Below are 27,033 nucleotides of genomic sequence, written 5' to 3'. Positions count from 1 at the left end.
TCATCTCTATATGTTATTTGATGAGTGTATGTTCAGATCTTTTGCCTATTTTAAAAAATTGGTATGTTTTCTTTTTGATGGTTATAAGAATTCTTTGTATACTTTGAATACTGGTCATTTATCAAATACTTGTTTTGTAAATTTTTTCTACAAGTCTATAGATTTTCTTTTGTGGAGGATTTTAATTCCATCAAAGTCCAGTTCATTAATTATTCTTTCAAGAACTGGGCTTTTGATATTGTACCTAAAAAGTCCTCACCAAACCCTGTGCCATCTTCTGTAAGTTTTATTATTTTGTGTTTTCCATTTATGTCTATGATCTTATTTGGAGTTAATTTTTGTAAATGTGCAAATTTTGTGTCTAGATTTACTTTTTCTTATATAGATTTTTCAGTGTCATTTGTTGAAAGACTACCTACCTTCATTGTATTGCCTTTGATATTTTGTCAGAGATTAGTGATTATATTTATGTGAGTCCATTTCTAGACTTTCTAGTTTATTCTGTTGATCTATTTGTCTATTCTCTCACCAATCCTACACTCTCTTGATTACTGTAGATTTATAGTAGTATATCTTCCAGTAAGTCTTCCCTTTGACTTTATTCTCCCCTTCATTGTTGTGTTCGCTACTCTTCATCTTTTGTCTCTCCATACAACATTATAATCAGCATGTCAATATCCTCAAAATAACTTATAATGTTTTCCATGATGATTGTGCTGAATCTGTGGATCAAGTTAGTAATAACTGACATCTTAACAGTATGAGTCTTCCTATTCAAGAACATGAAGTGTTTCTTCACTTAGATCTTTGATTTCTTTCATTAGTGTTTTGTAGTCTTCCTCATGGAAGACTATGTGTATGGATCTTACACATAGATTTTTAGATTTATAATTATGTATTTAATATTTTATATACAAAAGTGATTGACTTTTGGATATGAATCTTTTACCCTGCCACTTGTTATAATCACCTATTAGTTCCAGGAAGTTTTTCCTTGATTGTTTAGAATTTTCTTCACAGACATAGTCAATCATATCATCTTTAAAAAGGACAGTTTTATTTATACCTTTGGTAGTTTTAAAAATTGGTTTACGCATCATTTGTTAATGAGTTGTAAGAATCCTTTATATATTCTGGATACAATTGCTTTATGAGATACATAATTTACACATAGTTCTCCCACTTTTTGGGTCATCTTTTACACATAATGTTTTTCCAGTTTTTATAGCACAAAAGTATTTTTAATTTTAATGAAGTACAATTAGCTTATTTTTCCTTTTGTTTTGGGCTTTTAGTGGTGTAACTAGAAACTATTTTCTAATTCAAGATCACAGAGTTCTTCTGTTTTCTTTTATAAGTTTTCTAGTTGAGCTTTTTCATTTAGAACTATAATCCAGAAGACAAGGTACAACTTCATTATTTTGTAGGTATAGATCCAGTTGTCCCAGCACCACTTATTGAAAACACTAATCTTTTTCCATTGAACGGTTTTGGCATCCTGTTGAAAATAAGATAGTCAAAAGTGAAAAAGATTGTTTCTGGACTTTCAAATATATTCTACTAAATTATATGTCTGCCGATATGCCAGTACCATCCATACCTCTTGAATATTGTAGTTTTATAGAAACTTTTAGAATCAGAAAAAGTTGGAATCCTTCAAACTAGTTCTTTTTAAAGGTTGTTTAGGCTAGTCTAGTCTTGTAGAATTTTCACATTAATTTAATAATAGCTTATCAAAATTTGCAAAGAAATGTAGGAGAGATTTAGAAATTAAATGTGTTGAATTAATAGATAAATCTGAGCAAGTATTTTTATTTTAATAATATTAGATTTCTTGATTCATTAATATTTCATTATTAATATCTTATTCATTTCAATGTTTTATAGTTGTCATTGTACAATTTTTGCACTTTTGTTAGATTTATTTCAAGTATTTTACTATTAAGGTACATAAAACCATGCAAAAATAAAGATATGACAGAGAAGAAGTTTCTTCTAGAATAAAATGAAAATGGAATACTTACCCCTTTCTCTGTCATGAAGTGTAAAAAGAAGATGGATGGAGGGAGAATAAGGATTTAAAATGTCCTTCTCCTTGATTCTTTTTCATTTATCAAGAAGCTTTAAGAAGATTATTTTCTGTGTTTGTCAGCTTTTGCCTCAATTGAAACTTGTAGTTGCTCAAGACAAAGTTCAGTTATAAAAAATATAAAAATCAGCCCTGGCTGGCGTAGCTCAGTGGATTGAGTGTGGGCTGCGAACCAAAGCATCGCAGGTTCAATTCCCAGTCAAGGCACATGCCTGGATTGCAGGCCACAGCCCCCAGCATCTGCACATTGATGTTTCTCTCTCTCTCTTTCTCCCTCCCTTCCCTCTCTAAAAATAAATAAATAAAATCTTTAAAAATATATAAAAATCATATTATTTTTCATATTTGAGTAATGCTATAGGTCAGTTTGGAGCTATGCTAAACTGTCCTTGGCTGTCTGCACCTGTCAAAGTCTTATCCAAGTGCAGTAAGATAATTGATGGCTCTCAAATGGATATGTCCAAGTCTTCCCTCCCAACCTGTGAATGTGACATTATTTGGAAAAAGTCTCTGAAGACGTAATTAAGAATCTCAAGATGGAATCATCCGGAGTTGTCCAGGTTAACTCTAAATCCAATGGCTTATTTCCTTATAAGAAGATAGAGATGGGTTGGGGGGGGGGGGGAAGGCAGAAAACTGTACTTGAAAAACAATAAAAAAAAGAAGAAGACAGAGATGAGCAAGCAGAGGAGTTATGCGGCCATAATCTACAAACATTGTTGATGCCATGAAATCTCTGGAGAGTAATTGTGACTTTCAGCTCCGCAGCAAACATACTAAGACATATGAGGTCCAGAAAAAGTCCAGCCATTGTTACTGTAAGAACAGTTTGTGCAACATTGATGTAAGCTGGTAGCCAAGGGGAATGGACTGGAATGTGCATACATGAACAATGATGACTTCACTGTACTAGTCAGTGGAAGTGGTAGATACCATTTAGTGAGCATGTGTACAGTATACCTGTTGCATTAAAAATGAGCAAGCAGAGCAACAAATCTGCATTAAATTTTGCATTTAGCTTGTACATTCCTCTGCAGAAAATATTTAGATAATTCAGAAGGTTTCTGGGGACAATATGATAAGTGTATTGCAAAGGAAAGTGTGGCACAAATGCTTCAAAAATGATTGAGAATCTGTTGAAAGTGATCCAAGTTCTGAAAGGCCTGCAGCAAACAGAACACCTGAGAATGTTGAACATGTACAGGCTGCAGTCAACAAAGCTCAGTGACTGACAGTGTGAGAACTAGAAGCTGATCTGGAGATCCAAAAGGTGTACTGCCCAAGATTTTCAACAAACTATTTTGGCACAAAACATGTTGTAAATTTTGTTCCAGGGCTTCTGCTACCAGAACAGAAGGAACATCATGCTGCAGTTGCTAATGACTTGATTCAAACCACTACCAATGAACCAGATTTCCTCAAGAAAGTCATAAGTGGAGATGAATTGTGGGTAATGGTTCTATGTGTATGGCTATGATCTGGAAACAAAGGCCCAGTTATCCCATGGAAGTTACCTAGTTCTCCTTGCCCAAAAAAGTGCAGTAAAGTCTCAGCAAGATTAAGACCGTGTTAAGTGTGTTATTTGATTGGGAAAGTGTTGTCCATTATGAGTACACCCTTCCAGGCCAAACAATTAATAAAGAGTACTACCTCAATGTTCTTCATCAGCTGAAAGATGCAATACGAACAATGAAAACACTTGCCGCTATGGGCAACTTGTAATTGGCAGCTTCATCTTGACAATGTGCCTGCTCATGCATCGCGTCTCATGCAGAGATTTTTGATGAAACATCACATCACCCAGGTCACTCAGTAGCCTCTACAGCCCAGGTTCGGGGCTTTGAGACCTCTGGCTTTTCCCAAAGCTAAAATCATCTTTGAAAGGGAAGAGATTTCAGACCCTCTGTGAGATTCAGGAAAATACCATGAGGCAGCTGATGGTGATTCCAACAAAGGATTTTGCAGAGTGTTTGAACAGTGGAGGAGACGCTTGGGAGAGCCATGTGAGGCCCCAAGGTGCTTACTTTGAAGCGGAGTGAGATGTTATTATTCTATGTACAGTGTTTCTTGTATCTTGTACCTTTTTCAATAAATGTCTCTATTTTTCATGTTGCATGGCTGTATACTTTCTAGACAGACATAGTCATATATGTGGCCTCCATGCATGGATTTGCTCAAGGTAGGAACACATACCCATAAATAATCTTTTCTAAAAAATTCTATTAAGAACATTTTATTAAAACTTTTTGATATAAAGTGAAATGAAATGTACTTTAATTCTTATCTTATGAATTCAATTCTGAGCACATATATACACGCACACATGTACACAGATGCATACCAGGCTAGAAGGTCCTGAGATACTGACTCTAAATTAAGTTCTTATTTCTTCACTTAAAGCCATAATCCTTAAAATAGCCATAAGCATTAACAGGCTAGGTAGGTTTTAGCCATTTTAGGTTTTAATCTCAGTTAACTCTAAAGAGAGATCTCTACATTCAGATTCATTATAAGAGATTTCTATAAGGATTGCACATAAGCTTTCTAGGCCTTTCTGCATCATGGTCTCAGGATAAGTGCTTATCATCTTTAATCTGATATGACCTCAGAATTAGGGGTTTGAGTGCCTTAGACTTAAAATCCAACATAGTTGCATATGTGGTTGAACTCAGAAAAAAGCAGGCATGAGGCAGAGAAATGCATTGATTTTAAGACTAACCAAAAGGCCCATAAGCACATTTTTTTCCAAATAAAATTCCTCTGTAGATATTTCCCTCTACCATTTGAGTTCCAGTGTTAATGCTCTTTTAATGCCTGATGTTAAAAATATTAAATTAATTATAGTCATTCTGTTTATAATCATCTATTGTTTGTGTAAAATTGAAAGGAACAGGAAAACCTATGGTCAGATATTAGGCACAGGACTCCCTCATTAAAACTTTGGAGGAAACAGACTATTCAGGTTGGGGCCAAATAAAAACCCCTACCCCCCAGTGAAGGGAGTACAATAGAATTCTGCACCTGTATCAGTTTCTGCCAGATGTGAGCTCACACTATTGATTCAATCCACTAGGAAAGATGGATTTGTATCTGCCATATTGTACTAGTTTTATTGGTTATGCTCATGGGTGGAATATAAAGTGAGATTGTGCAGAAGACAAAAGGGAAGAAAACCATGCTGACTTAGAACTGTTTTTCAATTCAATAGTGGATCCCTGCCAGAACTTCTTTTAGATTAAATTAAAACTACATAATGGTAGTTTCTGTACATTTAAAGGGATGTCTGAGAATTTTAATGTATTTTACATTCTATTCTTTAAAGTTTTCCACTGAAGAGGTACAGTAGACACTTCATTGATGATTTTGTCATAACACATAACCTGAAGTTATAAGATTACAAAGCTACTTCACAGAATCTGAATTAATACAGCAGCTTTATCATAGCTTGTTTTCCTTTTCCTTTACTTCTCCTTTATGTCACAGATTTATATACACACAATGTGGTCAAATTGTGAAAAATTAATACAGAATTCTCACTAATTTAGTACACACAGACTAAGCCATGTGTATTTTGTTTATTTGGGTGGTTTGGTGCCCTTTATATTATTTCCTTTCTTAAGAATGACGTCACATCAAAGCATTTTCTTTGCAGCTCAGCACATCAATCAATGTTTTGATCTATAATGAAAGTAGTGATGTGTAAAATGAGAAAGTAACCTTTTTCTATGGAAGATTTTTTATTTGAATGCTGCTGAGAAGCTGATGGAAACAAAGATAATGTAATTGACTTGGTGAAGTGTTACCAAAGTGTATTTTCATAGGAAAGAAAACAATCATTTCACATTGCTAATTCACTTCTGATGTGATACTGGCCTATAGAAATGGGATTTCATTACCACACACATTTTGGAGTTCACCAAAGGACTGCATCATAACACTGGTTAGCTACATTAATAAGTTCTTTTATCTTGTTTTTCTTCATAGCAAATTGATGTTGCCTTTTTCACATATACAGGGAATAGAAATATTTATACACTTTTAACTTAATTTAAGGGCTTATATTAATGAACAAATGGGATTGCAGGAAGATGGTGGAGAGGTAGGTGGGAGTGGAGCCCAGTTCTCCCTTTGCCCAGCTGGAACACCTAGCTGATCTTCTGAGGAACAGAGTGAACAGCCAATGGAATCCCAGCTTATATGAAGTTTGGAGGCCAAAAATTGTAAAGGACATCGAAAAAAGATGGAGAGGAGATTGCTTTGGGATGCTAAGGTCACGGATCTGTGCAGGGACCTAGGCTGCTGTGGCCCCTCACCCACTGCCTGCCACAGGATACTTGGAGGAGAGTTAGATCACCAGCTCCCTCCCCTACCAGGCAGGGAGGACAGCCTGGTATCAGGAGGAGGATACTGGAAGTCCCTGGGGGGAATAGAGATGAAGTGGGAGACACACAGAGGTGGTGTACACCTGCTGAGATGGTGGAATCTGGCTAGGTCATTACCAGAGGAATTGGGGAGCCAGGCAACACCTGAAAATGGGAAAAGAGTTGAGCTGTGTCAGACCCCAACCTGGATAGTTCCCAGTCTGGTTAGAAAGTTGGGCTGTGTGAAAAGCTGGGCACTTATTACAAACAGTGGGCTTAAACAAGAGGCTTTTACTAAAAATTAAATAAGTAAATAAATAAATAAATAAATAAATGGCTCCCAACTGCTTTGTAAGGGACTCTTGCACAGTGGCTGGCTAGGTGATTTGAGGGTGATTTGAGCTGCATACCCCTGCTTGTCTCTGACAGCTGGCAGCTTCCAGGGCAGCTGAGTGGCTCTGTTTGCCCTGGGGCTGATTTGGGCATCTTGGCCTGCACTTGACTTGGGCAGCTAGCTTGGCAGCTGAGTCTCACCACTTGCCTTTAGGCTGACTGGCCCTGCTCACCCTGCATCTGATTCTGACTGCTCACAGCACCAGTCTACCACTCTCCCTGAGGCTGATTTGAGCTGCTTGCCAAGCATGACTCATGCTGCTTGCCCAGAACGGAGTGGCCCACTCACTGGGTGGCTGAGTGGTGCTGCTTGACCAGTGGTGGGCTCCAGGCATCGTGGGGTCACAAAGAGCAAGTGGGGGTGTACCACATAGACCTTGGAGCAATTGTCACAAGGTGTAGGCCTGGCACAAATGAACAGTGAGGGCCCACCAGCTCATGGAGAACCTGGGCTGGAGGCTAGGCAACTGTGACTATTTCAGCCCAGACCTGGCCCCCATCCTGATAAAACCACAGGAAGGGAGAAAAACGAAACTCAGCCAGCCTTTTCCTGTGGCATCCGGGAAGACCAGCAGAACTTGCTCAAAAAGTTTAAAGTTAGCAGGAGGCCTTTTTTTCTTTCTTCTCTCCTTTTTTTTTCTTCCCCCAAATGAGACAATAAAATCTGGGGTTGTGAAAGGTCCAGAGACAGATCCAAAATGGGAGCACGAGCCTAACCCCCAAAATCAAGACACTGAGACAAATTTAACTTTGCTATCATGTAGAATTGGCATTCTTTGTTTATTTGTATTATTATTTTTTCATTATTTTTACTTCTTTTATTTTATTATTTCTCTTCTTTCTGTTTAGTTTTCCTCATTTTATTTCTTTGTTTAATTGTGTTGTTTGGTTTTCCTTATTCTCTCTTTTATATTGTATCTTAATTTTCCTTCTTTCACTTTTCCTTCTTTCACTCATGTTCTAATAACACACTACTCTTGATCATGTACTTTCTATTCTTGTTATCCAAATCATATATTTCTTGTTTTATTATTGTTGTTCCACTACTATTGTAAATAATTTTTGTTTCATACAATTGTAAATACCATACAGCACCCCTCTCTGATCTTAGCTGAAGTCACTTTATTCCTGAGCTTTATTATTGTTGCACTTAACTCTGTTCTCTTACACACTATGCCTACTTTCTATCCTTTACTTTCACTATATCTCATCTTTAACCTTTAACAAGCACTCTGTTTTTTGGATTCAGCTCACAACCTTCATTTCCTCTAACAAGAGTCTTATCTCTCTTTCACCTTTTATAAAAAATGGATAGCTGTGTGAAATATTACAGTTAATGCTATACTTATCCAAAGAATATCCTATCTATTCTTTACTTGTTGGTACTTTAAATCCCATAGAATACTCTCCTGCTTTCATCCATTTTGCCTACTCCCTGCCACTGATCACATGCAAGATTAGGAGGGAGCTGTGAAAATTAGTATACCCATTGGAGGAGAGAACCCATCAACAAAGCAACCACCAAAAGGTAAAAACCCAAGTACAACAAGAGAGCTCACATAAACACAAGAAAGGGCACACCTAGAGCATCCAGACAAGGAGGTCAAAGAGACCACACGACTGAATCACATAGAATTCCTACCATTGAACCTTGCTCTATGAAGACAGCTAGCCAAGAGAAACATCAGGAAGCACAGAAACAAACCAAAAGAGTCACCTAAAATGGGAAGACAAAAAAGAACCTGCAATCAAAAGAAATGCAAGACTCCTCAATAAAAGACCTAAATGAAATGGAGGCAGGCACTATCGGTTATAGAATTCAAAGGAAGAGTTATAAGAATGCTCAAGGAACTCACAGACAATTACAAGGAATTGGGTGAGAACTACAACACTGTGGGAAATAGAAAGTATGAACAAGAACCAGGAAGGACTTAAAAATAAAATTTCAGAAATAAAAAGTACATTACAAGGAATTACAAAGAGGTTGGATGAAGCAGAGGACCGAATTAGTGAGCTAAAGACAGGGTGGAAAGAAAGACTCAGGGAGGGCAGCTGCACAAAAACGACTCAAAAATATTAGGATAGTTTAAGGGAAATTCAAGACAATATGAAATGCAACAATATTCAAATCATAGGAATACCAGAAGAAGAAGAAGAAAAGGAGCAAGGGATAGAAACCATTTTTGAAAAAATAATGACAGAAAACTTTCTGAACCTGGAGAGGGAAATACCATACAAGTTCAGTGAGCACAGAGAGCACCTATCAAGATGCACCCAATGAGACCAATTCCAAGATATATCATAATTAAAATGCCAAGTATTAAATACAAAGAGAGAATCTTAAAAGAAGCAAGGGAGAAACAAGAAGTTACATACAAAGGGGGCTCCGATAAGGCTAGCAGCTGATTTTTCAACAGAAACACTCTAATCCAGAAGACAATGGCAAGAGATATACCAAGTAATGAAAATCAAAGGCCTGCAACCAAGATTTACTATACCAAGCGATGCTCTCAATTAAAATGAAAGGTGAAATAAGGATTTTCCCAGACAAAAGAAGCCTGAAAGAATACATCACCAAACCACCACTATGAGATTTACTAAAGGTAAAGAAAAAAAAAGAAAGGAAAGGAGTGAAAAACAGAGGAAAAACAAGTACAAAGGGAGACAATAAACAAATATCTATCAATAATAACCTTAAATGTTAATGGAATAAATGCTTCAATCAAAAGGCATAGAGTAGCTGAATGGAGAAGAAAGCATGACCCACATATATGCTGCCTAAAAGAGAGCCACCTCAGAAAGAAAGACCTCCACAGACTGAAAATGAAGGGCTGGAAAAACTACTCCAAGCAAATGGATAGGAAAGAAAAGCCAGGGTAGCAATACTCATATCAGAAAAAGTAGACTTCAAAACAAGGGCCATAAAAAGAGATCCAGAAGAAAAATTCATAATACTCAGGGGAAAAATACCTCAAGAAAACATAAACATTATAAACATATATGCACCGAACAAAAGAGCACCCAAATATATAAGGAAAATCTTGGAGGACTTCAAGAAAGATATTAACAGCAACAAAATTGTAGTAGGGGACTTCAACACCCCACTGTCAACAATGGATAGATCTTACAAACAAAATATCAACAAAGGTATTGGGACATTGAACAATGTCCTAGATCAAGTGGATATATGTAGAGCCTTTCAAACCAAAGAAGCAAAATACGCATGCTTTTCAAATGCACACAGAACATTTTCAAGGACAGACCACATGATAGGACACAAAACAAGCCTCAATAAATTCAAGAAAATTGAAATCATATCAAGCATTTTCTCTGATTACAAGGGACTGAAACTAGAAACCAACCTCAAGGAATACACTAAAAAATACTCAAACTCATGGAAATTGAATAGCATGCTATTAAACAATGAATGGGTCAAGAATGAGATCAAGGAAGAAATCAAAAAGTTTCTGGAAATAAATGAAAATAAACTCACAACAATACAAAAATAATGGGACACAGCAAAGGCAGTCCTGAGAGGGAAGTTCATAGTGATACAGGCTTATAAAAAAGACAACCTAACCGTACAACTAGAAGAATTCAAGAAACAAAAATAAAGACAGCCCAGAGCAAGTAGAAGGTAGGAAATATCCAAGACAGAGCAGAATTAAATGGCCCGGACTGAAAACGCAAATCTAAGGATCAATAAATCTTGGAGTAGTTTCTTTGAAAAGGTAAAAAAATCAACAAGCCTTTAAGCAGACTCATCAAGAAAAGAAGAGAAAGAACCCAAATGAATATAATCAGAAATGAAAAGAGGAGAGATTACAACTGATACCACAGAAATACAAAGGATTGTAAGAAATTCCTGTAAAGAACTATTTGCCAAGAAATTTGAAAATCTAGGTGAAAGGGATAAGCTTCTAGAAAAGTATAATCTTCCAAAACTGGAAGAAGAAGCAGAAAGCCTGAACAGAACAATAACAGCTCACAAAATTGAAGCAGTAATCAAAAAACTCCCAGCACACAAAAGTTATGGATTGGATGGTTTCTCAGGAGAATTATACGAAGCATTTAAAAAAGAGATAACCCCTGTTTTTCACAGACTATTCCAAAAAATCCAAGAAGACAGAAGACTCCTAAATTCTTTTTATGAAGCTAGCATCATCCTAAATGCAAAACCAGATAAAGATATGACAAAGAAAGAAAACTTCAGACCAATATCACCGAAAACTTAGACACGAAAAACCTCAACAAAATATTGGCAAACCACATCCAGCAATACATTAAAAAAAATCATATGCTATGATCAGTGGGATTCATCCCAGGGTTGCAAAGATGGTACAATATGTGTAAGTCAATAAACTTAACATATTACATAAACAAAAGGAAATATGACAATCACATGATCATATCAATAAATGCTAAAAATGCATTTGAGAAGGTACAGCAGCAATTTATGATTAAAACACTCAGCAAAGTGGGAATAGAGGAGCATTGTTCAACATAATAAAGGCCATACATGAGAGGCCTACAGCCAACATCATACCCAATGGGCAAAACCTAAAATCTTTCACTATATTTTCAGGAACAAGACAATGTTGTCCACTTTCATCACTTCTGTTCAACATAGTACTGGAAGTCCTAGTGTTACAGGGTGCAGCCAAGAGGGGGGACCCCAAATGGGCATTTAAAATGGGATCCAGAACTCAAGGTGTCTAGGAGATTTTAGGATGTCTTAACCGCCCCCCCCCCAACCCCAGGGTGTGGGTTGGGGGAAGGGACAAATGGAGCAGGGCCTTTGAGAGCTGTTTCGCATAGCAATAGCCTTGTAGCTAACCTCTGGAGTGGTCATTTAACATATCTATAGCCTTTGGCTGGTCGCTTAGATATGTTAAATAGCTGTGGCCAGGCTCTGAGCCAGAGGAATGGAAGTAACTACCCCATCAAGGCGTATCTGGGGGGTAGGTCCCCTGATACATCCCCTATTCTTCACAGACTATTCAAGAAAGCTACAGCGCCTGCGTGGGAGCTCGGAGAAGATTGGCTCCATGACATGGAGTCACACCTGCCCAGACTCATGATGGCAGCCCAGTAAAGCTGGAAAGATGTGAGTTCTGGCACGTGAAGCCAAGTGTGGGAGGAGTCGGAAATGGGGCTGCAGAGGAAGACTGGCACGGGGATTTAAACCCAGAGGCGGCAGCCATTGAGAAGGAGAACCATGTGGCTGTGGAAGTGCAGAGATCACAGCTATTGGAGAGGGAGAACCACGCAGCTTTAGCAGAGTGAAGACTCCCGCAGTCCTGCTTGAGAGAATCACCATGTGGCTTTAGCAGAGAACTGCCACTCAGCTTTGGCAGAGTGGTGACCCCCCCACCGCCTTGCAGCCATTGTGCTGGGGGAGAAGCACGCAGTTTTGGTTGAGTGGAGACTCCCGTGGACCTGGGAGAGAGGACCACATGCCTTTGCCAGAGTGGGGACCCCCGCAGCTTTAGAAGGGGGAACCACCGCCTGGTTTTAGCAGAGATCCCGGTGACTCAGCTGAGGGTGCCAGGAACCCAGGGAGGTCTCCCAGTGGAGATGGAGTACTAACTGGGAATAACCAGAGGACTGCCTGAGCCATGGACTTCTATTTCCTTTCCTGAGATACTGTACTCTGGACTGGGCAAAGGGTGAAGGAAGGAAGGATTGTGTCTGTTTGTGGGTGTTTTAAGGGACTTTGGGATTTTTGATAAAGACATTAGGTCACTACTTGAAGTTTGTACAGCATTAAATAAACATTTCCTTTCCTTTTCACAAATCTCTGGCATTGAGAGACATCTTTCCTCTGGTGGCAGACACGATGGACCTGGGGGCTTCTTTCAGTAATAGTATATCATCCCAGGCCCCCCTCTTGTTTGTTCTGTAACACTAGCCACAGAAATCAGACAAGAAAAAGAAGTAAAAGTTATCAAAACTGGAAAGGAGGAAACAAAACTGTCCTTGTTTGCAGATGACATGATAGTGTACATAGAAAATCCTATAGACTTGGCCAAAAAACTGCTTGACCTAATAAATGCATTTGGTAAAACAGCAGGATACAAAATCAATATTCAGAAATCAAAGGCATGTTTCCATACCAACAATAAAATATCAGAAACAGAAATCAGGAAAAAAATCCCATTTTATATAGCAACAAGAAAAGTAAAATACCTAGGAATAAACTTAAAAAATGAGGTAAAAGACCTATACTTAGAAAACTACACAATCCTGAAGAAAGATATTAAGGAAGACACAAACAAATGGAAGCATATACCATGTTCATGAACTGGAAGAATTAACATCATGAAAATGTCCATAATACCCAAAGCAATTTCTAGATTCAATGCAACAGCAATTAGAGTACCAATGGCATATTTCACAGATATAGAACAAACACTTTGGAAATTTATATGGAACCATAAATAACCCCAAATAGCTGCAGCAATTTTGAGAAAGAAGAGCAAACTAGGAGGGGTCACAATATTTGATATCAAACTGTATTACGAGGCCACTGTAATCAAAACACCCTGGTACTGGCATAAAAACAGACATATGGACCAGTAGAATAGAACAGAGAGGCCAGAAAGAAACCCAACTCTCTACAGTCAATTAATATTCAACAAAGGGGGCAGCAACATAAAATGGAGTAAAAATAGCCTCTTCAACAAATGGTGTTGGGAGAGCTAAAGAGCGAAATAAATAAATAAAATTTGATCACCAACTTACACCATAAACAAAAATAAATTCTAGTGGATAAAGGACTTAAATATAAGTTGTGATACCATAAAAGTCCTTCAAGTGCGAAAATCTCAGATATTCCATGCAGCAATATTTTCACTGATATGTCCCCTAGAGCAAGGGATATAAAGGAAAGAATAAACAAATGTTATCTTGAGGAGGCAGGAAGATGGTGGCATGGTAGGAGGGAGTGGATTCCCCTTCTCCCTGCACATGGGAGAGAAACTGGCGGATCTGCGAAGGAACAGACCAAGGGGCCAACAATATCGCAACATTTATGAAAATAAGAAATAAAAAATTATAGCAGACATTGAAAAATCAGACAGTAAGGAGACTGCTTCAGGATGATAAGGGCCCAGGGATCAGTGCAAGGACCAGGGATGTTGCAACCCCCAGGCCTGGTGCTCCCGGGTCTGCCTCGGGGCCCTCCCTTGAGAGCAGAGTCAATGGCTCCCTCCCTGGCCAAACAAGGATTGAGCAGCACCAGGGGAGGCCTTGTTGCTTAAAGGCACAGAGAGGGGAGTGAGAACTGAGAGACAATCATACAGAGGCTGCGAGCACCCACGCATAGCCCTGGGAAGAGTGAGTGCCCCAGCCTGTGAGACCAAGGGCGGCCTGGCCATGCTCCCACACCCCCAACCCAGAGATAGTGTGATTTTGTGGAAGACCTAGACACTACGACCCTGAACAAGGAAAGGGCACGGGCACTTGCAGGATTCTGGAGCCCGCAGTGGTGAAATCGGGGAAGTATGTGCCCCCTTGGGATTCCCGGATCTCACATGGTGAACCCGGAAAAGATGCAGGTGCTTCGAGGGATCCTGGAGCCCATGCTGGTGAACTTGGGGGAAGTGCGTGCCCCCTTGAGATCCTTGGAACTTACACCGTGAACCAGGAAAAGATGAGAGCACTCTGTGGGATCCTTGAGCCTGGGAGCCCATGGTTGTGAGCTCTGGAGTGCGTGCCTGGAGCGCCCAGACCCACACCCAGGGCCCTGTGGAGAGGCATCATATCAGCTCTGGGGAGAGCTCGTTGCTAGCCCTGGAGACAGTACTTGAGAGACTGACTGAGTTCTGACTAGTAAGGGTGAAAAGCATTCCAATTGCCCCTCAGCCTGCTGAAGCCAGCAAGAGGAGAAAAACTGGTTTGGCCAGTTAGAAACCAACAAGAGGTTTTTGTTGTTGTTGTTGTTGTTGTTTGATTTTATCTTTTTTTAAGTAACTTTTTATTTTTTTAATTCTTTTTATTTTTATATCTCTCATCCTTATGTTTCTCTTCCTTTCATTCTAGTGTTATTCCTTCCTTTCCAAATTTATCTCTCCTTCATTCCATCTTCTGCTTTTTTCCCCTTTTTCTGAACCTGCAAGTTACTGCAAATTTGTATTATTTTTTCTTATTATTCTTACATTTTTTAATTTTAATAGTATTTTGGTGTTCCTCTTCTTTCTGTTTAGTCTTCTTTGTTTGGCTGGTTATACTGTATCATTTGATAGGTTTCCCCTGTTATCTCATTCATAGTGTATTGCTAATTTACTGTCCTTCATTTGTGTTCCACTAGTACACTACTCAAGATACTCCCTATTCTTGTTATCTAGATCTCATAGATACTGCCATATGATTGCTGCTCTAATATTACTGTAAATAAGACCTATTTCATACCATTATAAATACTACACAACACCCCTTCCAGATCTCAGCCCACTTTGCAGTTTCTCAAACTCTGTTATTGCAGTGGTTAACTTTATTCTCTTACACACTACTCCTATTTACTATTCTTTACTCCCACCCTACCTCAGAATCTGACCTCCCACAACCTCATTGCTTTCTAGATCCAACCCACAATCCTTTCCTCCCCAATAAGAGTTTTATCTTCTTTCCATCCATTCTAAATAGTGGCTAGTGGGGTGAAAGATCATGGTTAACACTATACATAGCCAAAGGATCTCCTATCTTTTCTCTACTGGCTGCCACTATAAATATCATAGAATACTCTTTTGCTGTTTAAACCATTTTGCCTTACTCCTCCAACTGATGACAAAAAAGAATAGGGGGAAGCTGTGAAAACCAAGATACCTGAAGGAGACTGCACCACTGAATGTCACTGGTATTCTACCACAGAAGTTCACACCATAAACCCAGGGAGCCAGAACAGATCAATTTAAGAAGCTGAGGCTAACAAGAAGAGTCTCACGAACAATGAGAAAACAAAGAAACAATCCCCAAATGAAGGGAAAGGAGGAAGCAAGAAAGGATGCTAAATGAAATAGAGACAACTCAACTATCAGATATTGAGTTCAAAGAAATGATTATCAGGAAGCTCAGTGAGCTCACAATGAGCTTGCAGAAACTACGGGGAAGCTACAATGAACTCACTGCAAACTATATCAACATGAAAAAAGAAATAGAAACTATCAACAAGGGCCAAGAGGAAATGAAGAATATAATTTCTGAACTGAAGAACACAGTAGAGAGAATGACAAGCAGGATCAATGAAGCAGAAGATTGGATCAGTGAGCTGGAGGACAAAGTAGAAAAAAATGCCAAAAAGAGCAAGACAAGGAAAAGGGGCTCAGAAAGAATGAACAGGGATTAAGTGAAATGCAGGACAACATGAAACATAATAACATTCGTATAATAGGAATACCAGAAGGAGAAGAAGAAAGGCAAGGGATGAAAAACCTATTTGAAAAAGTAATCATGGAAAACTTCCCTAATTTGATGAGAGAAAGTCACACAAATCCAGGAAACAGAGAGTCCCAATCAAGAGGAACCCAAAGAGGCCCACCTCAAGACACATCATAATTAAAATGGCAAAATTTCAAGACAATGAGAGAATATTAAAGGCAGTAAGAGAGAAACAGGAAGTAACATACAAGGGAGCCCCAATAAGTCTAGCAGCTGACTTCTCGATGGAAACACTCCAAGCCAGAAGAGAATGGCAAGAAGTATTCTGAGTAATGAGAACCAGAGGCCTGCAACCAAGGCTACTTTACCCAGCAAGGCTCTCAATAAAAATAGAAGGCCAAATAAGAAGCTTTCCAGAAAAAAGAAGTCTAAAAGAATACACCACCACCAAACCAGCTCTGCAAGAGATGCTAAAGGGACAGCTTTAAGGAAAGGAAGGAAAAGAGAGAGAGAGAGAGGAACACAGGTATGTAAATGGCAAGGAATAAGTACCTATCAATAATAACCTTAAACATAAATGGATTAAATGCCCCAATCAAAAGACACAGAGTAGCTAAATGGATAAGAAAACATGATCCACACATATGCTGCCTACAAGAGACCCACCTTGGGATAAAAGACCTGCACAGGCTGAAAGTGAAGGGCTGGAAACAAATTTTCCAAGCAAACAGGAAAAAAAAAGCTGGCATAGCAATACTCATATCAGAGAAAATAGACTTCCAAAAAAGGGTCATAAAGAGAGACCCAGAAGGTCATTCCATAATACTTAAAGGAAAGATCCACCAAGAAGACATAAACATTGTAAATACATATGCATACAACATAGGAGCACCCAAATACATAAAGAAAATCTTAGAGGACTTCAAGAAAGATATTGACAGCAGCACAAATATAGTGGGGGATTTTAACACCCCACTGTCAAAACTGGACAGATCTTCCAAACAAAATATCAGCAAAGATATTGAGGCATTGAACAATCCCCTGGATGAAAGAGACTTAATTGATACACACAGAGCCCTCCATCCCAAAGAAGGCAAATACACATTCTTTTCAAATGTGGAACATTTTCAAAGATAGACCACATGACAGGACACATATCAAGCCTTAACAATTTCAAGAAAATTGAAATCATACCAAGCATGTTCTCTGACTACAAGGGACTGAAACTAGAAACCAACCCCAAGGAAAAAACCCCAAGACACTCAAAATCGTGGAGATTAAATAGCAAGCTATTAAACAATGAATGGGTCAAGAATGAAATTAGGGAAGAAATCAAAATGTTTCTGAAAACAAATGAAAATGAACTCACAACAACCCAAAACTTATGGGACACAGTGAGGCAGTCCTGAGAGGGAAGTTCATAGCAATACAGGCATACCTAAAAAAGATAGAAACATTTCAAACAAACAACCTAATCCCATGTCTACAAGAACTCAAGGAACAACAACAAAGACAGCCCAGAGCAAGTAGAAGGAAGGAAATAACTAAGATCAGAGCAGAATTAAATGACACAGAGAGCAAAAACACAATTCTAAGGATCAATGAATCCAGGAGCTGGTTCTTTGAAAAGATAATCAAACTCAAGAAGCCTTTAAACAGAGTCATCAAGAAAAAAAGAGAGAAGAGCCAAATAAACACAATCAGAAATGAAAGAGGAGAGATTACAACTGATACCACATAAATACAAAGGATTGTAAGAAATTACTACAAAGAACTGTATGCCAAGAAATTTGAAAATCTAGGTGAAATGGACAACTTTCTAGAAAAATATAATTTTCCAAAACTCAGTGAAACAGAAGCAGACAGCTTGAACAGACCAATAACAACAAAAGAAATTGAAGTAGTAATCAAAAAACCTCCAGACACAAAAAAGCCGTGGACCAGATGGTTTCTCAAGAGGGTTCTACATAGCATTTAAGGAAGAGCTCACCCCTATCCTTCATAGACTATTCAAAAAAATCCAAAAAGATGGAAGACTCCCAAACTCTTTCTATGAGGCCAACATCATTCTAATCTCAAAACCAGATAAAGACACAACTAAGAAATAAGAAAGAAAACTTCAGGCCAATATCGCTGATGAACATAGATGCTAAAATCCTCAACAAAACACTGGCAAACCGCGTTCAACAATACATTAAAAAGATCATACACCATAACCAAGTGGGATTCATTCCAGGGATACAAGGGTGGTACAATATTCACAAATCAGTAAATGTAATACATCACATAAACAAAAGCAAAGACAAACATTACATGATCATATCAATAGATGTGGAAAAAGCATTTGATAAGGTACAGCACCCATTTATGATAAAAATACTCAGCAAAGTAGGAACAGAGGGAGCATTGTCAACATAATAAAGACCATAAATGAGAGACCTACAGCCAACATCATACTCAATGGGCAAAAACTAAAATCTTTTCCACTAAGATCAGGAACAAGACAAGGCTGTCCACTTTCACAACTTCTATTCAATATAATAGTGGAAGTTTAGCCCCAGTGATCAGACAAGAAAAGAAGTAAAAGGCATCCAAATTGGAAAGGAGGAAACCAAACTGTCATTATTTGCAGATGACATGATAGTGTACATAGAAAATCCTATAGACTCGGGCAAAAAACTGCTTGACCTAATAAATGAATTTGGCAAAACAGCGGGATACAAAGTCAATATCTAGAAATCAAAGGCATTTTTGTATACCAACAATGAAACAGCAGAGGCAGAAATGAAGAAAAAATCCCATTTGAAATAACAAAAATAAAAATAAAATACCTAGGAATAAACGTAACCAAAGAGGTAAAAGACCTGTATGCAGAAAAGTACACAGCACTGAGGAAAGAAATCAAGGAAGACACAAACAAATGGAAACATATACCATGTTCAGGGATTGTAAAAATTAACATCATCAAAATGTCCACACTACCCAAAGCAATTTATGGATTCAATGCAATACTTATTAAAGTACCAATGGCTTATTTCACAGACATAGAACAAACACTTGAAAAATTTATATGGAACCATAAATGACCCTGAATAGCTGCTACAATTTTGAGAAGGAAGAGTAAAGTAGGAGGGATCAGAATACTTGATACTAAATTATATTACAAGGCAACTGTAATCAAAATAGCTTGGTACCGGCATAAAAAAAGGCACATGGACCAATGGAACAGAACAGAGAGCCCAGAAATAAACCCAAGTCTTTATGGTCAATTAATATATGACAAAGGGACAGCAACATAAAATGGAGTAAAAATACCCTCTTCAACAAATGGTGTTGGGAGAACTGAACAGCTATGTGCAAAAAAATAAAACTCAAGCACCAACTTACACCTTACACAAAAATAAATTCAAGGTGGATAATAGATTTAAATATAAATTGTTACACCATTAAAGTGCTAGAGGAGAACGTAGGTAGAAAAATCTCAGATATTTCACTCAGAAACATTTTTACTGACATGTCCCCTAGAGCAAGGAACATACAGGAAAGAATAAACAAATTATACCTCATCAAAATAAAAAGCTTCTGCACGGCTAAAGAAAACAGTATTAAAATAAAAGAAGAATCAACTGTATGGGAAAGCATATTTGCCAATGATACCTCAGACAAGGGTTTAATCTCCAAAATATACAAAGAACTTACACGGCTCCATTCTAAGAAGATAAGCAACCCAATTGAAAAATGGGCAAAGGACTTGAACAGACACTTCTCCAAGGAGGACATACAGAGGATCTTGAGACACATGAAAAGATGTTCAATATCGCTAGCTATCAGAGAGATGCAAATTAAAACCACAATGAGATACCACTTCACACCAGTGAGAATGGCCATCATAAACAAAGCAACAAACAACAAGTGTTGGAGAGGTTGTGGAGAAAAGGGGACCCTAGGGCACTGCTGGTGGGACTGCAGACTGGTACAACTACTATGGAAAACAGTATGAAACTTCCTGAGAAAACTAAAAATGGATCTGCCTGTTGACCCAGCAATTCCACTGCTGGGACTATATTCTAAGAACCCTGAAACACGAATCCAAAAGAACCTTTTCACTCCAATGTTCATAGCAACACAATTTACAATAGCCAAGTGTTGGAGGCAACCCAGGTGACCATCAGTAAATGAATGGATCAAAAAACTATGGTACATTTATACAATGGAACTCTATGCAGCAGAAAGAAAGAAGGAGCTCCTACCCTTTGCAACAGCGTGGATGGAGCTGGAAAATATTATGCTAAGCGAAATAAGCCAGGCAGTGAAAGACAAATACCATATGATCTCACCTTTAGTAGGAACCTAAACAATAAAATAAAGAAACAAGCAAAATATAGTCAAACACTGAAATAGAGGACAGGCTGACAATGACCAGAGGGGAGAGAAGAGGGAATTTCAGGGGAGAATGGGAATGGTTTAGAGGAACAAGTATAAAGGACACATGGACAAAAACTAGGGGCTGGTGGAAATGGGAGGGAGGTGGGGAGAGATGGTTGGGTGGGCTGGAATGGGAATAAAAGGCAGAAAACTGTACTTGAACAATGATTAAAATAAAAAATAAATTAATTAAAAGTAATATATTCTAGATACAAGTCCTTTATTACATACAGGGTCTGGCACAAATAACACCCCTTTTTACTATAAAATCATAAGCATGTAATTCTGTAACAACAATTTCACACTCCAGCAAATAAAAAAAGGTTTTCTCATCAAAATTAAAAGCTTTTGCATGGCTTAAGAAAACAGCATTAAAATGAAAGGAATATCAACCATATGGGAAAACATGCCAGTGATACCTCAGACAAGGGTTTGATCTCCAAAATACATAAAGAACTCACACAAGTCCAGTCGAGGAAGACAGAAAACTAAATTAAAAATGTGCAAAGGAGTTGAACAGACACTTCTCCAAGGAGGACATACAAAGGGTCCAGAGACATATGAAAAGATACTCAATGTCATTAGCCATCAGGGAGATGCACATTAAAACCACAACAAGATACCACTTCACACTGGTGAGAATGGCCATCATAAACAAAGCAACAAACAAAAAGTGTTAGAGAAAATGTGGAGAAAGGGAAACCCTAGTGAATTGTTGCTGGGATTGCAGACTGGTGCAGCCACTATGGAAAAACAGTATGGAATTTCCTCAGAAAAGTAAAAGTGGAACTAAAGTGGAACTAAAAGCCTTTTGACCCAGTGATCCCACTGCCTGGATTATATCCTAAGAACCATGAAACAAACAACGAAAAAGCCCTGACTGGTGTAGCTCAGTGGATTGATGGGGAGCTGTGAAGCAAAAAGTTGCTGGTTGGATTCCCAGTCTAGGGCACATGTCTAGGTTGCAGGCCAAGTCCCCAGTGGGGACCATGTGAGAGGCAACCACGAATTGATGTTTCTCTCCCTTTCTTTCTCCCTCCATTCCCCTTCTCTCTAAAAATGAAAATAATTAAAATCTTTAAAAAGAAAAGAAACAACCCTGAAACACTAATCGAAAATAGCCTATGCACCCCAATATTCATGGCACTACAATTTACAATAGCCAAGTGATGGAAGCAACCTAAGTGCCCATCAGTACATTTACATAATGGAATACTATGCAGCAGAAACAAAGAAGGAGCTTGTACCCTTTGCAACAGCATGGATGGAACTGGAGAGCATTATGCTAAGTGAAATAAGCCAGGTGGTGAAAGACAAATACCATATTATGATCTCACCCTTAAGTGGAACCTAATCAACAAAACAAACAAGCAAACAAAATATATCCAAAGACATTGTAATTAAGAACAAATGGACAGTAACTAGAAGAGAGATGGGAGGGGATAATGTGGGGAAATGGGTGAAGATTTTTAGGAACAAGTATAAAGGACACATGGACAAAACCAAGGAGGGGCATGAGTTCAGAGGAGGGAAGTGGGGATGGCTGGGATCGGGGTGGGGGGGAGAGGTGTGGGGAAATGGGAGACAACTGTACTTGAACAACAGTAAAGTAAGGGAAATGTGAAAAATGACTAATTCTTAGTCTTTCCTTTACTCTGCATTTTACTGTATCAATATCATTTGGTAAAGATAGCTTTATGCTCTAATTTTCACACTTTGTCAAGTTTTTTTTTTCTGGTACAACATTCTTTCTCATTTCCTTACCTGTCTGGTGGCTCCCCCAAGACTCCTTGGCTGGTTCTTCAGGATCTCCCATTTCCATAGCTGCACAATATCAAAGGGCTTGTGCTTCCAACTTCTCTTCTTTGTCTACATTTGTTCTCTTGGAGCTTTCATTTTATTATATGACTACTAATCTTCTCTGTAAGATGGTGAATCCCAATATTTATCTTCAACTCAGGCTTCTCCCTTGAACTCCATCTCTTTTGCACATCTAAAGGGCATTTACCAGTTGCACTCAAAATGTTTTCTATTCTTGTAAGTGGCAATTGTGACCTCTAGCTGCTCATCCATGACTTTTCCTAGGTTCCATTTTTCCTTTCATATCCCACTCTAACCCACCGGCAAATTTCTTAAAATCTTCCTTTAAGCATGGATATGAAAAGAAAAACTGATTACTTCTTATCACTGTTCTAACTTCCACAGTTACTCCCAGCTTTTACATGGATGCAGGTAAAGACCCCCAAACTGTCAGAGTTGGGTGGAGCTAATTATGCCACACCTTTGCTTAAAAGCTTTCAGTGGCTAATCTTCAAAGTAGGAGTTAAAGCTCTTGGAGCTCTGGCACTGGCTCCTAGTCTTGAGTAGCCATGTCTACTCTCCCAGTCCCTTCCTGGGTTTCCACTCCCCTTTCATAAATTAGGACTTTGCATATAATCCACAGGACTCCAACCTTCACTTGCTTTACATGGGTCTAAAATATCAACTTCTCTCCTCACACACTCCCTCTTTCTTACTGTAATTTAATGTTTTATCACTTGCATGCAACTAATTTTTTAAAATGTATTTGATGATTTGATATTGTCTCCCTTTCCCTCCACTAGAGAAGTTTCAGTGGACAGGAATTGTCAGTTTTGTCCTCTGCAGTCTGCCTGGCACCTAGAAGAACACCTCACTATCATAGAACTCAAGGATTACTTGTTGAACATATCAGAAGTACTGACTCTGGGGAAATAACATAAAATAATATGTAAACAATATGACCTTGAATACATGTAAATTCATAAATGAAATTATTTACTTTGTTTGCTTTGTTTTGATTTTGTTTGTGGGAGGGAGAGAGCTTTTAAGTCACTGCAGTTTTGATCTTGCTGTTTGGTTGTGTGTGTACTCACCCAAGGGAAGTCCCCCACAAGAGCATGTGGGGGCTGCTGGAACACTTGAATCCCTTATCCCTCTGGTTTACATTCTGACAAGTTCTCCCACAACCATCCAGGATGAGCATAGCAATTTTAATGTCCAGGTGATCAGCTTGAACCAGTTTAAATAATCTCTTTTAACTATGGAAGAACCCACCAGCATATCATTAAATTCTCAAACCAAATCACAATTTATTTAGATATAGCATAGAAATTACACAGCTAGTGAAAAATATTTCTTTTGTATTTATCAGAAATTGTTTTGGAGATTCTTTGACTCATATTTTATTAATATGACATGAATTAATATATGTGATTTCTACTGTTGCCTGTGTGTTCCTATATTTAGTCCTACACAAATTTTTCTCACCTTAGGAATAGAATAGATACTCTACAATAGTGGGTGGAGGTGGGCAAAGAGGGAAGAAATGGTGAATATCTGGAATAGTGTCAACAATAAAAGAAAAATAAGAGGGAAGTGTGGCCTCTTCTCACCTCCTCTTTCAAACCTTTCACCCACTCCATTACACTCCAAGCCCCTTCCCCACCCACACATATATGGAAACACCCAATTCTCTAATGACCAAGCACAGCTTATAGCTGAGAAGGAAAAATATCAACACAATCACACTGGTTACTGATAAAATAAGGTCTTTATGATGCTTTTTTTCTTTCTTAACCAAGATGATGAAACTGATTCACTTCACTGCTGTTTTCACCTAAACAGATTATTATTATTATTCAGGGACTTCGGTCAAGGAGAAACTCCCTAAAAAGAGGGTAAATATCAGGAAGTCAAAGCACGAGGAAGATAAAAACTGTGTGTTGAATTCAATTAACTGTTGACCATGGCTAGAGTCTATCAATCTAGACTTTCTGCTTTATCAACTGCCATTTCATTCAGCTACTCTTGGTTTTATAAAACATTTGTGTTATGGGAAATTAGAACAATCTTTACAATGGTTTTGATTGTCTCCCCTTATGAACAAAGTGCAGTTTTCTGAGGGAAACAATGCTCTCTTGTTGCCATCCTCCGATGCCTGCCTTTTTCCTAGACCCCTTGGCCTAATCAGGAATCTCTTGACTCTCCCATCACAACAGCCATTTGTTTCTGTCTCCCCATTCATTCCATTGTGCATTGTCCAGTGTCATATGAGTTCTTTTCAGAGTTTGGGGGTGGAGGTTAACAGAGGAGAGATGCTGGCATGCCGTGCTAAAGACTTTTAGAGATTTAACTTATTTTAGATGAATACATTAAACTAAATTGTATTTAAAAAGCCATGAATAGGAAATTGTTCCTTTTTGTAATCAACACTTGAGCTGTAATTGATAGGAAACTTATGTAAGGAATGTTGATTTTTTTATTCCAATGGAAACATACATTTCTTTTTTTCATAGGACTCTCTAAATCCTGAAATAGCAGTGACACTGGAGGGGCCAACCTGGAGGTGCATGTAGTAAATGCAGTCCAACTTGTGAAACAAGAACACTCACCTTTGTAAGAACAAACCTTGGGTTTAAAAATATCTGTTTCATTTCCATTGTGTGTGTTTCTTCTTTATTTCTGTCTTTAGTTACGCTGATTTAGACTAAGAGCATTTGAGAGAAGCTCCAGCTTTGCAAATGGCATAGAGAGAGAACTTTTTCTTTAGTTAAAGTCTAAGTTTCTGTTGGGCATAGAATCAGAATATTTTCAGAATTACTGAAAAGGTTTATGTGTCCGTGTTTGTTGATTGGCACAGTCCCTTTAGAGTTTTAGCACTGATTTTGCAGTGTGTTTGCTATATTGCACTACTCAGTTTATTACATATTTCCTTTCCATAAATTAATTCACCAAAAAATATAAGTCTATGAATACATATTTTTTACTGAAGCCATTATACCATTTTAACAATGTTCTCACAAGGAAAACTGCCATTAACTTTAATGCATACTGTATAGAAGCCACAGACTGTGATACATATAAATTCTTTTAATCATCACAGAAGCCCTTTGAATGAACTATTATAATTGCCGTTTAGACAGAAAGAAATTAAAATATTAGAAATTTTCAGAATCTTTGATATCATACAGTTGATAAATAGCAAAATGAATTTTAGAAAAGGTCTGGTTTCAAAATGAACTGTCTTGTCAATATATTCATTCATGCTCTTTTTGATATTTTAGTGATCTATAATTTATACTTTTTATTTTTTTTGTAAAATGAAGGCTCATTTCATGCTAATCAGATTTACATACTTAATTCAAAGCATTTATTGGATGCATTTCAGATGCTAGGCACTATGGTAGATTTTATAGGCATGAACTTGAGAGCAGTATTATTCTGATCTTTAGGGAAGACACCAGAGCACAACTATAAGCTAAGTCAGATGCAGGTGACCAAGTTACATTATTGATACACTACTTCAACTTTTCAGTTTAATTTAATTGTTTTTGAAGTTTTTAATTGAAATGGTACCTGTATATGTACATGTCAAAGATAGAACTAAAACTAAAGAGCACTGCTGTCTCCATTCATACTTGTGCCCAAGCCCCTCCTCTTGAGTACAATTACTTCAGCTTTTTAGTTGATTCAGCTGTAAATTTCAAATAATAGGCTTAAATTAGTATTTCTTAAATACTCACTTGTTGATTTCAGTTTCACTGTACTCTTCATCTTTTCAGCTATCACCCAAAACACATGTTATATACATAAATATTCACATACAAATATACACACACACTTCTGCCTTCAATCACTCTAATTAATTCATGACATTTTTGGGTTAAATTGATATTTAGTGTTTACAACTATGATTGGGTTAATCTGAGTCCCAGGATAGTTGAGCAACTTACTGGCTGAGTATATAAAGGATGAAAAAACTAGAACTCAAATCTCTTGCTTTCCCTCATTTAGAATTCAAGAAGTAGAGAATGCTCCATAGAACTGCATCTGTGACTAAAACTTACAGAACTATAAATTTTAGCAAATAACATAGTCTACCACATTATAAAGACAATAAGAAGCAGTTTTGAAACATTTAAGAGCTCAGATATTATAACATTATATATACTTCCTATTAATATTAAAGAAACAAACTTACCAAAGCAAAATAACTTAATGAAAAGTAAATAAATCATCTTGAAAGGAGACAAATATATATCTTATGCTTCTTGAAGAGAAAACATAATGTATATGAAGTAATGTGGAGCTTCTCCCACCAAAACTAAATACTAAATAAAGAAATAAATAATCCCCTCAAAACAAACCTGAATTCGATGAGGCCTCTTCATTGAAATTCTATTTTACAGAGTTTACAGTATAGGAGGTACAGAAATAGTTGTCTGCCCCACACACATGCAGTTAAGCAAAATCCATATTATGATGAACTTTGAACTTCAAGGAATAAATAATCTAGTTTCTTAAAATTTAAAGGCAAAAAACAACGTAATTGGTGGTGATAGTTTAAAAGAGACTTTAACATATAGG

This window comes from Phyllostomus hastatus, unplaced genomic scaffold, assembly GCF_019186645.2.
Source record: "Phyllostomus hastatus isolate PE091 unplaced genomic scaffold, TTU_PhHast_1.1 phas_contig_41, whole genome shotgun sequence".
NCBI lineage: Eukaryota > Metazoa > Chordata > Mammalia > Chiroptera > Phyllostomidae > Phyllostomus > Phyllostomus hastatus.
Note: the sequence above shows the minus strand (reverse complement) of the source record.